This window comes from Euleptes europaea, chromosome 7, assembly GCF_029931775.1.
Source record: "Euleptes europaea isolate rEulEur1 chromosome 7, rEulEur1.hap1, whole genome shotgun sequence".
NCBI classification, from domain to species: Eukaryota; Metazoa; Chordata; class Lepidosauria; order Squamata; family Sphaerodactylidae; genus Euleptes; species Euleptes europaea.
The window spans coordinates 53,517,759-53,529,951 of record NC_079318.1 but is presented as its reverse complement, the minus strand read 5'-3'; the positions used below and the strand labels follow the sequence as shown (position 1 = coordinate 53,529,951).

The window sequence follows — 12,193 nt, the reverse complement described above, 5'->3', positions numbered from 1 at the left end:
TTCATACTGACTGCAGTAAATAAAGTATCAATGAGACAATCAAAGCAACCACTAAGGATACCACTCAACCAAATATTCTGTGGATTTCATCTCAACCACTTACCAGTATATAGAGTCAATGTGAAATCAGTCTCAAAGCTCAAAGGGGACCTCGGGTTAGTCAGCTCCTCTCAGCTTAACCTACCTAACAGTCTTGTTGTGATCGTAAAATACAACATTTACACTGCACACTGTCTTGAACTCCATATAGGGGGTTTATAAAATTATGCTACAGATACAAGTGGCTATGTTTACATCTGCAGGCGGTGAAGATGAATACACGTTCAACAAAATGTCAGTTTTATAACTGGAATTTCAGGCATAAAAGGCGCTCAACACCATGCTGGAACTTGGTCAAGATCGTCCAGCATTCTGAACAGGTGTCAAACCTACCTCTCTGAGGTCTATCACAGGGATCTTTTCCCAGCCCTACCCCCACCATACTCTTAAATGAAGAAGCCAGAAAACACACCCACAGTTACATCCACACACACCATCAATGAATGTGTGTGTGTGTGTGTGTGTGTAAAGTGCCCTCAAGTCGCAGCCGACTTATGGTGACCCCTTTTGGGGTTTTCATGGCAAGGGACTAACAGAGGTGGTTTGCCAGTGCCTTCCTCTGCACAGCAAGCCTGGTATTCCTTGGTGGTCTCCCATCCAAATACTAACCAGGGCTGACCCTGCTTAGCTCCTGAGATCTGACGAGATCAGGCTAGCCTGGGCCATCCAGGTCAGGGCCCATCAATGAATACCCTTCCATTATTAGACCATTATTATTAGACCAGTCATCTTTCAAAATTATGAAGAATACCAGCAAACATTCAAAGCACTACCCATACAGCATCACAGCCCTTTAGAGGGCTTAGTTGGGCCAGAAAGATAGGTAGAAATGTGAAAAGTGACTAGCAAATCAGACCCCTCAAAACTGACTTAAAAGGCAAGTTGGCATTATCATCCTGCTGTTGCCTCAGGCTGAGGATGAGATATTAACAGGTTTTCAAAGGCGAGTCAGGAAGGGTAAAGAACACTTGGAGCAATGGACCAATGGGAAATAAGACATGGAAGAGGGGAAGGTTTGGTACGCATCTCCTGCATGCTCTTTTTGCTGTAACAAACGTGCAACACCCCCAATCCTCCTGTTTATATAAGTCTGGGAGTCTCATCTCTGCTGCTGCTCCAAGTCTTCTTTTTTTCCTAAACCAGGGATGGGGAACCTGAGGCCCGGGGGCCATATGCGCCCCCCGAGGACATTTTTTGTGGCCCTCGGGAGCTCCGGGGCCCTGCCGCAAAGGCGCGGCATAGGGCGGCCCTCCCTGAGGGTGTTCCTGGGGCCACGGCTTGCAGGGGTGCTGCGGCGACCTTTGGACCTCCTCTCGCCAACTGACGGCTGTTGGTCAGCGAGAGGAGGGAGAGGGACTCTTCCCTCAAGGTTGCCCCCTATAGCCGCAGCGTGCAGGGATGCCGGGGCACACTCTTGCTGCCTGTCGGCTGTTGAGAACCGAGGGGGAGGGAAACAGGCCCACGGCTCCCGGCAGCAGAGCATGTACGCAGGAGCCGATCGGGCTTCAGGGGGCCTTTTGTGGACTCTGGGGAAGGGAGGGCATGGAGCCTGGGGCCAGGTTGCGTGGGGCCGGCGGGTGTGTGTGTGTGGGGGGGGAGGAAGGCTTTTCTCTCTCCCTCTCTTTCTTTGTCTGTCTCCCTTTGTCTTTCTCCCCTTCTTTCCATTTCTTTCTCCCTCTCTCCCTTTTTCTCTTTCTCTGTTTTCCTTCCTTCCTCCCTTGCCGATTGACCGCGGGCTGCGCCTCCCTGGCGCCTCGTTTGCTCGGGCCCACCGCTGGCTGCCCTCCCGCCTGAGAGGGGTAGAGGACCAGGGGAGCCCTCCAGGCCTTCGCTGCGTGGCCTACCCTGGGGTTGCCAACCTCCAGGTGGTGGCCGGAGGCCTGGCAACCCTAGCCTCTCCCCCCCCCACCGGGAGATCTACACCTGGTATGGCCCCCGAATGATGTTATAAATGTGCAAATGGCCCTTGGCAGGAAAAAGGTTCCCCACCCCTGTTCTAAACCCCAACCCCAAATTTCTTTAGTCTGTCTTCATAGGGAAGGTGTTCCATCCCCTTGATCATTTTGGTTGCCCTTTTTTGCACTGTTCTAGCTTTATGGTACCTTTGTTGAAACAGAGCAATAAAACTGCACAGTTTTCCCAGTGCAGCAACACCACAGATGTGTATAGAGGTGTTATGATATTGACAAGTTTAACTTCACACCTAATACAGTTTCCCATTTTCATTGCCACCGTGAACAGAGATGATGTTTTCATTTAGCTATCCACCATGACCCAAAGGTCTCATTCACTGCCAATTCAGTAGGAATGTAAAGCTGGGAATTTTTTTATTATAAGAGGGAACCCACAAGGACTTCTGGGAAATATCTCATTTTCCCCTCCCCCACTATTTCCTCTTTCCCTTTCCTGCTTCATTTTCTTCTAGGTTTTCCAACTTCCAGGTGGGGCCTGGAGATCTCCTGGAATCACAACAGATCTCCCAACTACACAGATCAATTCCTCTTTAGGGTTGCCAGGTCCAGGTTGGGAAATCCTGATTTTCACCACAAGTGACACTAGAGTGCCAGTGCGATGCTAGCATGTCTCCCCACCCCACTGCCCGCCCACCAGCATTTCAGGCTGTGTTTCCTGCTATAAGGGGTGACCTGGCAACCCTACCTGTCACCACACTCACACCACATTCTGTCACACCTGCTTCCAAAATGCACTTCAAGACCAAGGATTCCAACCAGTAGACCACTACTCATTCCTCCCTCATTTTCAGTGCAGAGATGCCAACCTCCAGGTAGGGCCTGGAGTTCTCCTGGCAGTACAACTGGTCTCCAGACTACAGAGATCAGTTCCCCTGAAGAAAATGGCAGCTTTGGAAGCTGGACGCTATGGCGTCATGTCCCTCCTGAGCTCCCCTCCCCAAACTCCATCTTCCCCATGGACCACCCCAAATCTCCAGGAATTTCTCAGGTCAGAATTGGCAACCCTATTTCAGCCCCCTCCTGTGTTATGTGCTCCAGGTGCTTGCTTCCATTTTGCTATATTTTCTACAAATGTGCACTCTCATGTACAGGTAGAGTTTTATATGATTGCCATTAATGCGAATAAAGTGTAACAAAGAAAAAGGTGTATTGTAACATAGAAGACTGTAGTCATAAATCACTGGAAAACAATGGCTGAGGAAAGTGGTATTCTTTTTAAAAACCAGAACAAAAAGCATTATCTAATCCCTTCAGTATATGACAGAATATGAGCAAATTTGGGAAATTATGGAAACAAATTGCTATTTATTTATTTATTTCTTGAACCAAATTAAAGGGGCAAGACTTTGACAGAATTACATAAATACACATTCTCAAGCAGCTTATTTCATAAACAGAATATTGAATTGTCTCCTTTTTATCCCAGTGCTACACACCAGGTACTATCTATATAGTACCTGAGATCCAGCGTGGCATAATGGTTAAGAGTGGCAGGCTCTAATCTGGAGAACCAGGTTTGATTCCCCACTCCTGCACATGAAGCCTGCTGGGTGACCTTAGGCTAGTCATGGTTCCCTCAGAACTTTCTCAGCCCCACCTACCTCACAGGGTGTCTGCTGTGGGGAAGAGAAGCGAAGACTATTATAAGCTGCTCTGAGACTCCTTAAAAGTAGAAAAAAGCCGGGTATAAAAACCAACTCTTCTTCTTCTATATGTTTACTCTCATTATTACTGAATGTGAATTGAGCACATTTAAGGACAGAAAATGCTGTTTACTTCTTATTCATCTCTCCCAACAGCCATATTGTGAATCAGGGCGCACCAATGCTCTTAGGAGAAAACCTTCACACACACACACACCCAAGGCTACCAACAAAGTCAATGCCTGAGCAAGTCTTTACATCCAAGTCTCCCATGTCCAACAACTACATCTCATGCAGTCGACCAGCTATCTGCCAGTTACACTCATAGCACTTTTAACACTGAAAGCAGGGAAGTTGGATACAAATTAAATCAATTAGAAAAAGAGAGAGAGAGAGAGCATTACCACCGCCTTAATTTCTTTAAAATGAATACGAAGAAATATACATAGCTTTAATTAGCAATGATTAAGCCCATCAGCTCAGCAAAGATAGCATTTTCCTGATCTCCTCTGTGATTGGAAATTGCCCTCTTTCCTAAAGGCCATCCTCTACCCTGGAAGAAAGAAATAGTGTTGGTGGCAGTGACTTCCTTCTGGGGAACAGTTAAGGTTGCCAACCTCCAGGTACTAGCTGGAGATCTCCTGCTATTACAACTGATCTCCAGCCGATAGAGATCAGTTCACCTGGAGAAAATGGCGCTTTGGCCATTGGACTCTATGGCATTGAAGTTCCTCCCCCAACCCTGCCCTCCTCAGGCTCCACCCCCAAAACCTCCCACTGGTGGTGAAGAGGGACCTGGCAACCTTAGGAACAGTTCTTAGACTTGGATAAAAGAGGGTGCTACAAAGTCCTCAATTGAACAGTTTGTGACACTATGCTCGCTCGCTGTCTCTCCTGTGTATTCCATACTGCAACCATGGACCACTCAAGGAAGATATAAACCCAAGGAATGTCAACTCCACCCTGCATTTCCTAAGATGACACAATGATAGAACACAATGACACAATGATAGAACACAACACCACCATCAGTGGCTCATTCACTTGAATGTTCAATAACATGAGTCATGCCATCCTGTGCCACCAGTACCTTTCTGCCACTTACACTAACTAGGCTAAAATGTCTATATGCAAGAAAAGAAATGAGACATTAAAAATCGAACACTGAATGAAATGGGGAAAAATGTAGAGGAGTATTTCCAGCTCTTGGAAATTCTGTAAAAGATGCAGAAGCTACCATACCTCAACACAAAAGTCTTGGAATGCTGGATTATCTGCCCCCCTGCCCCGGTAATACCTTCTCCCTCCTCCACCAGGTGGTATCCTTGTTTTATGTGTGCCAACTGTTTGTCATTCTCATGCATCTGTTGAAATGGGTGCCAGTCCCCAAAAGATTGTGTGCATGTTGTGTGCGGTCATGTCGCTTCTTACTTATAGCAACCCTATGAATTAATGAGCTCCAAATCGTCCTATCATTAACAGTCTTGCTCAGGTCTTGCAAACTGAAGGGCATGGCTTCCTTTACTGAGTCAATCTATCTCACATTATGTTTTCCTACTGCTTTCAACTTTTCCTAGCGTTGTTGTCTTTTCCAGTAAGTCTTGTCCAGGAAGTACAATAGCCTCAGTTTAGTCATTTTAGCTTCTAGGGAGAATTCTAGCTTGATTAGATCTAGAACCTCTTTATTTGTCTTTTTGGCAGCCCACGGTATCCATAAAACTTTCCTCCAACACCATGTTTCAAATGAATCAACTTTCTTCCCTAAAGCTTGGGCCATATTAAATGCATTATTCTTTAGGATGTATACAATGCTATTGTTTCCTCTTATGTGCTACAGGCTACATTCTACAAAATCTTGAGCAATAAGAGCTGAGCTCTATACTTGGCAAGGCTGGCAGAGTGTTCCGGCTCTGCCCAGTTCTCAGGCCTTTCTGCCCCTGTTAGGGTTGCCAGATCCCTCTTCACCACCGGCGGGAGGTTTTTGGGGCGGAGCCTGAGGAGGGCAGGGTTTGGGGAGGAGAGGGACTTCAATGCCATGGAGTCCAATTGCCAAAGCGGCCATTTTCTCCAGGTGAACTGCTCTCTATCGGGTGGAGATCAGTTGTAATAGCAAGTGATCTCCAGCTAGTACCTGGAGGTTGGCAACCCTGGTCCCTGTCCCCCTGCCCCCTTACCGTCATGGAGGCAAGCACGAAGCTCTTCAGGGCCAAGAGTGCTACGCCAGGCGCAGTTGCCCCTTTCTGCCTCCATCAAAATGACAAGGCTGCCTTTGTGCTACACAGCAGGAGCTGAGGCACACACGGTCTCCATGCACTGAATGTAGCAGCTCATAAGACAAGGCTAATAAGACACACGTCCTTTTCTAAGCACTTTAATGTGTAGCTCTGACAGCCATTTTCTAAAGTAATGCAAAATGTAATAAGCTCAGTTTGCTCTTCTTTCACAAATTATATCACCGTATATTATCCCTGGAGATGTAATTGAGCCCTTTTAATTCTTTTGGCTTTATATAGATTAAGAAGCTTATGTGGGCTGCTTTACTTTGTCCCACAGTGTGATAAGTCATGCTTAGTGTTTCTTTTTCTTTTCTTTTTTAAAAAAGCAAAGTAACTTTATCAGCTGATGCAGAAGGATGACCTTTACTTAATTGCAATTGAGAAATAAATCCTCTTTGCTATGTGCTGCAAGGATTGTGGGAAGATGAAAGTTGTGCTGTGTGTACTTTGCTGACAGATTTGAAACATTTTGCTGTTTTGAGACAAAATAGAAGAAGAAAAACAGAGAAAGACTATGTGGTGTAGTGGTTAGAGTGCTGCACTAGGATCTGAGAGACCCAGGTTTGAGTCCCCACTCTATCATGGAAGCTTGCTGGGTGACCTTGGGCCAGTCACTTTTTCTCAAGCTAACCTTCCTCACAGGGTTAATGTTGTGAGGGTAAAATGGAGGAGGCGTGAACAATGTGGTAAGATACTTTGAGTCCCAATGAGGAGAATAGTAGAATAAACATATCTAAATAATAAAATAAAAACAGAAGCAGGATCTTTTCCAAGGTGGCCACCTCCAACTTCATGGAACCTCTTTACAAAGTAGAATCAGCAATGGGGAACAAAGAGAATTTGCAGGGTTTGTATGTTTCTTCGTTGTGTTTGTTTTAAAGTGGCTGGTTAACTTTTCTGTTCTGCCACCAGCTTTGGTGAGGCTGATATAGAAAGCCAAAAGCTGACATGTTGAAAAGGAGCTTCTACAATGTTGCTATAGTTTAAGGCAAAGATGTATGCTTTAGCATTAAAAGGTAATGTGAGAAGTGACATCTTCAAGGATACTTTCAGATCTCTCTAAATGACATTAAATAATAATTCTTCATAATAAGCAAGCCAGGGCCAAATTTTCTTATGTCAAAAAGTATACATCCCTTCATAAAAATGGGAGTTTTCTCAGCTGAGCCTGAATTATGAGACAGTTGTTTGTCTAATAAATTATCCCCTTGCAAGGGAAAAAAAGTAAAGAATAATTGATGTAAACAACTGAATGGGAGATCGTTCTAGTCACATGACCTGTGGGCCAAATTATTAATTGACCACTTTGCTAACACATGTGTTATTTTGTAAGCCATCTTGGGTGGGTCCCTAGAGAGGCAGCATAAACATTTTCTAAATAAGTAAATAAATAATTTTGCAATAATTCAAACATTGATCTGTCTTCTATTCTGCTCCCTATGCACTGATCTGAAGCTCAACAATCTTCCTTTTCCTAAACCACATACCATTGCTTAGATTGCTTACTTTCTGTGTTACACTTTTAATATTGTTTAGATTGGAAGCTAAATATCTTCCTTACCTAACCACAGACTTCCCTCTAATTTATTTGGTTAAGCATACTTCAGTACATTTATGTTTCCTCCAGTTCTTCCAGGAGGCACATCTCTGCCATCAATACTAATATGAAGAATGATTCCCAATTTAATTGTTGTCAACAAGAGATGTGGCACATTCTAAAGCAACTGAGTAAAAAAAAAAAAAGATACACACCCTCAATAATCCTTCAGCTCATAGTAAACTGCTCCTACTTGCTCCTGTTTGGGGCTGGCGAGTTTCAAAAGATGATAAATTCTCTTTTGAAGTTTTGTAGTAAGAATATCACACTGTAAGTGGGTATGAACCATTACAGCCCAAGGCTAAAAGAGAGTAGTAGGAGCCATATGGAACAAACTAGTACCTTTTCAGACAGTAGAATGGATCTCTCATGTAACATCCAGTTTGGCTCCAAAAACCTGATGGAAGCTGCTCTTAGCCTACTGGGCAACACAACAATCATGTCGCCTATTTACACAGTCTAGAAGTCAAGGATTGTGTTGGGGATAGAGGGGCAAGCCACACTACATTCTGTATATGAGCATGCACACACACACATGATAGGCATCAGCTCATCTGCTGGGGAAAGAGGTGAGGGTCTTGTTTGCACTTTAACAACAGGAGGTGGGCCAGACACATTTTTGCAAAGGGATAAATGCAAATGCATCCATCCATCTCCTACAAAGGGCAGGGCCTAACTCAAGCCAATCCCCATACACCATTTTGTATTACACATTCATATTCCTCCTCTGCAACAGTGAATTGTAATTGACTCTAAAACTGAGGCATCCTTGCCTAAAAGCTGCTGCTGCCAAAAATGTCGTTTCAGCCAAAGTAATACCAGGGCCATTACTGGCTAACAGGGAAGACACAGAAATAACAGAAACCTTAGAAAATATTGCTGGCTATATACACTGATCTCTCAAAGGAGAAGTCAACATACATTCAAAGAAAATTGCCATAAAGTTTCAATTGCCCCAGGCCCACATGTACATAATCTATCCAAGTAGGGTACTCCTCAGAATCTACCAGGATTGCTTGTGTGACGGGTACAAGTCCTGAGAATTTCATCCCATTTAAGTGGATAGAGAAAGTCACATACGGAAATGTGTTCCCCATTGAAATCAGCGGGAATGATTATTGGAGTGACTAATGCAACTAGCTTTGATTCCAGAATGTGTGTGTGTATGTGTTCAGTGCCATCAAGTCACTTCCGACTCATGGCAACCCTATCAATCATTGTCCTCCAAAACGTCCTATCTTTAACAGCTTTGCTCAGGTCTTACAAATTGAGGGGCGTGGCTTCCTTTATTGAGTCAATCCATCTCTTGTTGGGTCTTTCTCTTTTCCTGCTGCCTTCAGCTTTTCCTAGCATGACTGTCTTTTCCAGTGACTCTTGTCTTCTCATAATGTGACCAAAGTACAACTGCCTCAGTTTAGTCATTTTTGTTTCTGGGGTCAGTTCAGGCTTGATCTGATCTATTGATTCACTTGTTTCAAAAGTCAAAGCAACAGACTCCAGTTTCTACATATGGTCTGGAGGAAAATGTCCTGTCCCTTTAATAGAACCTTAATGAGTGGAAATGGGCAGCTGAAACTTTGCAGGGATGGAAGTAAGTAACATCCCCTGATAAATAACATGCCGTTAAGGCGCTATCAAAGGGACAAGACAATTTTCTCCAGGCCTGTTGGCAAGCCTAGGCTAGCACCAGTTCAACCAGAGATATATTCAATATTAAGGAAGCTGATGAATTGAATAGGTTTTGGAAATAATTGAGGAGAGCCAACAGGTATAGGCGGAGGGAATGATCTATAAGGCTCTTCACCTGTGTGCTGTGCCTTACGCTCCAGCTCCTTCATGTACATCACACGTAAATGATGGGATGATTTTTAAAATGAGTCAGTTTGCCAAGATGGTTCTTTACTGACATCTATCCCAAGCAAAGAATGATTAGATCCAAACCAAATTACTCATCTTGCACCTGCTGTGATGCTGCAGTGCAATAAAAATGGGTTCCAATTGAGGAGGCTGTTCCCTCACGCTACAGCCCTGATAGGAAAAACGCCAAAAGGAACAGAATGTGATTTTATGGTCCTTACCTCATTTGATTAGTGTGATTGAAACCTGGGTCACTTCCCCCTCTGGTAATATTACATTCTGATCTTTCTTATTATAAAATAAAAAGTACTACATGACTAAGAGAAGCAGCTTCTAGACTGTAAAAAGTTTTCTCCCCCAGACCAGTTCAAACACACCAACAAGTCCACTCATAGCATTTCAGCGTTACCTGATCATATAACCAAAAGTCAATTGGCATAGTGCACAGCTGTGCTGAAGGGCCTAGAAGCAGAAACCCTGTGATGAGGTTTTCTTCTGGCCAGAACCATCAGGAGAGGCAGAGTCATACCAGAAAGGAACTCAACATACTCAACAAGCTCTTTTCCCCAAATACGAAGGCATGCCTTTTTTCCCATTGTGTGGAAGGAAGGTTGCCAGCTCCAGGTTGGAAAATACCTGGAGATTTTGGGGGTGGAGCTTGAGGAGGCAGGATTTGGTGAGGGGAGGGACTTCAATGGGGTATAATCCCCTAGAATCCACCTTCCGAAGTGGCCATTTTCTTCAAGTGAACTGATCTCTGATGCCTGGAGATCAGCTGTATAGCGGCAGATCTCCGGTCACCACCTGGAGGTTGGCAACCCTATGTGGAACCATTCTCAGATTACAAAGAGTCAGCACTGAGAACAAATTCACACCATAACCATCAAAATTCTAGTTTTTCCAATATGTGGCACTCCATAATACGCATACAGATGCCCTCTATCAAAACTCTGGAGTGGATTAGGGAATCGGAGTAAAACTTACATTTATTCCATATGCACAACTAATATAATTAGTAGGGTTGCGTGCCAGCAGTTGGGAAATACCTAGAGATTTTGGGGGAGCCTAAAGAGGGTGGGGTTTGGGTAGGGTTGTCACGTACCTCTTCACCAGCAGCAGCAGGTTTTTGGGGTGAAGTCTGAGGAGGGCGGGGTTTGGGGAGGGGAGGGACTTCAATGCCATAGAGTCCAATTGCCAAAGCGGCCATTTTCTCCAGGTGAACAGATCTCTATCGGCTAGAGATCAGTTGTAATAGCAAGATATCTCCAGCCACTACCTGGAGGTTGGCAACTCTAGGTTTGGGGAGGGGAGGGACTTCAATGAGGTATAATGCCATAGCGTTCGCCTTCCAAAGCAGCCATTTTCTCCAGGTGAAGTGATCTCTGTCGCCTGGAGATCTCCAGCCACCACCTGGTGATTGGCAACCTTAATAATTAGGCCTCTGTTTAAACAACAAGGGATTGAAGAGGTGATATTTTCATGTTGTTCCCTGCTGTGTTGAAGGCCTCAAACATGCAAGATGGCTCAGAACATTCACAATCTGTTCTAGAGCTCCATCTCGCATGTCTAGTGAATTTCCAACATGGCAAAAAGAAAAACGAAAGAAAGAAAATACTGCCCACTCCCTGGCTCAGAGGCCATAAGGCAATGGCAGGCATCTAGATTAGCCCAGAGATTTAGCCAAGATGTGTGTGGTTTTGCCTTATATGCTATTAGGGTTGTCAGGTCCCTCTTCGCCACCGGTGGGAGGTTTTTGGGGTGGAGACTGAGGAGGGTGGGGTTTGGGGAGGGACTTCAGTGCCATAGAGTCCAATTGCCAAAGCAGCCATTTTCTCCAAGTGAACTAATCTCTATCAGTTGTAACAGCAGGAGATCTCCAGCTAGTACCTGGAGGTTGGCAACCCTACATGCTATGATGCCTCCAATGCAGGAGCTGGGAGGTGAACATTATGTCTCCTTCCCACATGTGCGTTCTCCAGTGATTTACTAGGACTGTTCTGAAAATCAGCTTGCCTTCTGGCATTTGGCCCAGATGCAGACTGGGGAGGGATTCAGTGGTATTCTTAAGGACTTGCAATGTTTTTTGATTCCCCCGGAGGATTTTAAGTACTGTGATATCATTACATGTGTAATTGGAAGCAATCTCTTCGGAAGTGCACCTACATGTTTACTGTGGACACCAGAAATACAAAACACACCCACACAACAACAACAACAACACTCAGACCTTATCCTGACAAACATATGTGCAGATTCCCCCAAGTAATGTGTAAGTGGCTTGGGGAAAACATCAATCTCGGTATAGTGTTTCTGGAAAAATGCTTTCTCTTGATATAACTCTGTTGAGATCCACAGCTGAAGCTTTGCTCCGCCTTCACCCCCTTTTGCTAGAGAAATATATAAGTTCTCCCTCTGCAACTTCATCCCTGAATTGAGCAACCAGGCTTCAGCATGCTAAGGATTCAGGAGAGTTAATTAAATATTTCCTATTCCACTAGCTTGTGGGTGTATTATACTGTCTGTCTATTGTATTATACCGTCTGCTTTATTCTGAAAGGTTTTTTATGGTTACTGATTTATGACAAACTACTTTGTTCTTCAGACTAGAGTTTTTAAAATAAATTAAGTTCCTGTGGACAATAGGAGCACAAAAAGGGCAAAAGCAGTATGGAAGGTAACTCTGTCTCTGAGCTATTTACTTTCTAAGTAGAGGTTTAGAACACTGGGAATGTACAGGAGGAGGCAATG

General features: G+C 44.5%; 1 protein-coding gene across 1 annotated transcript in view; it reads right to left on the bottom strand.

Moving 5' to 3' along the window:
- KCNH1 (potassium voltage-gated channel subfamily H member 1) overlaps positions 1 to 12,193 on the bottom strand; it is a 257,892-nt gene that overhangs the window by 190,296 nt on the left and 55,403 nt on the right. The window lies entirely within an intron of this gene.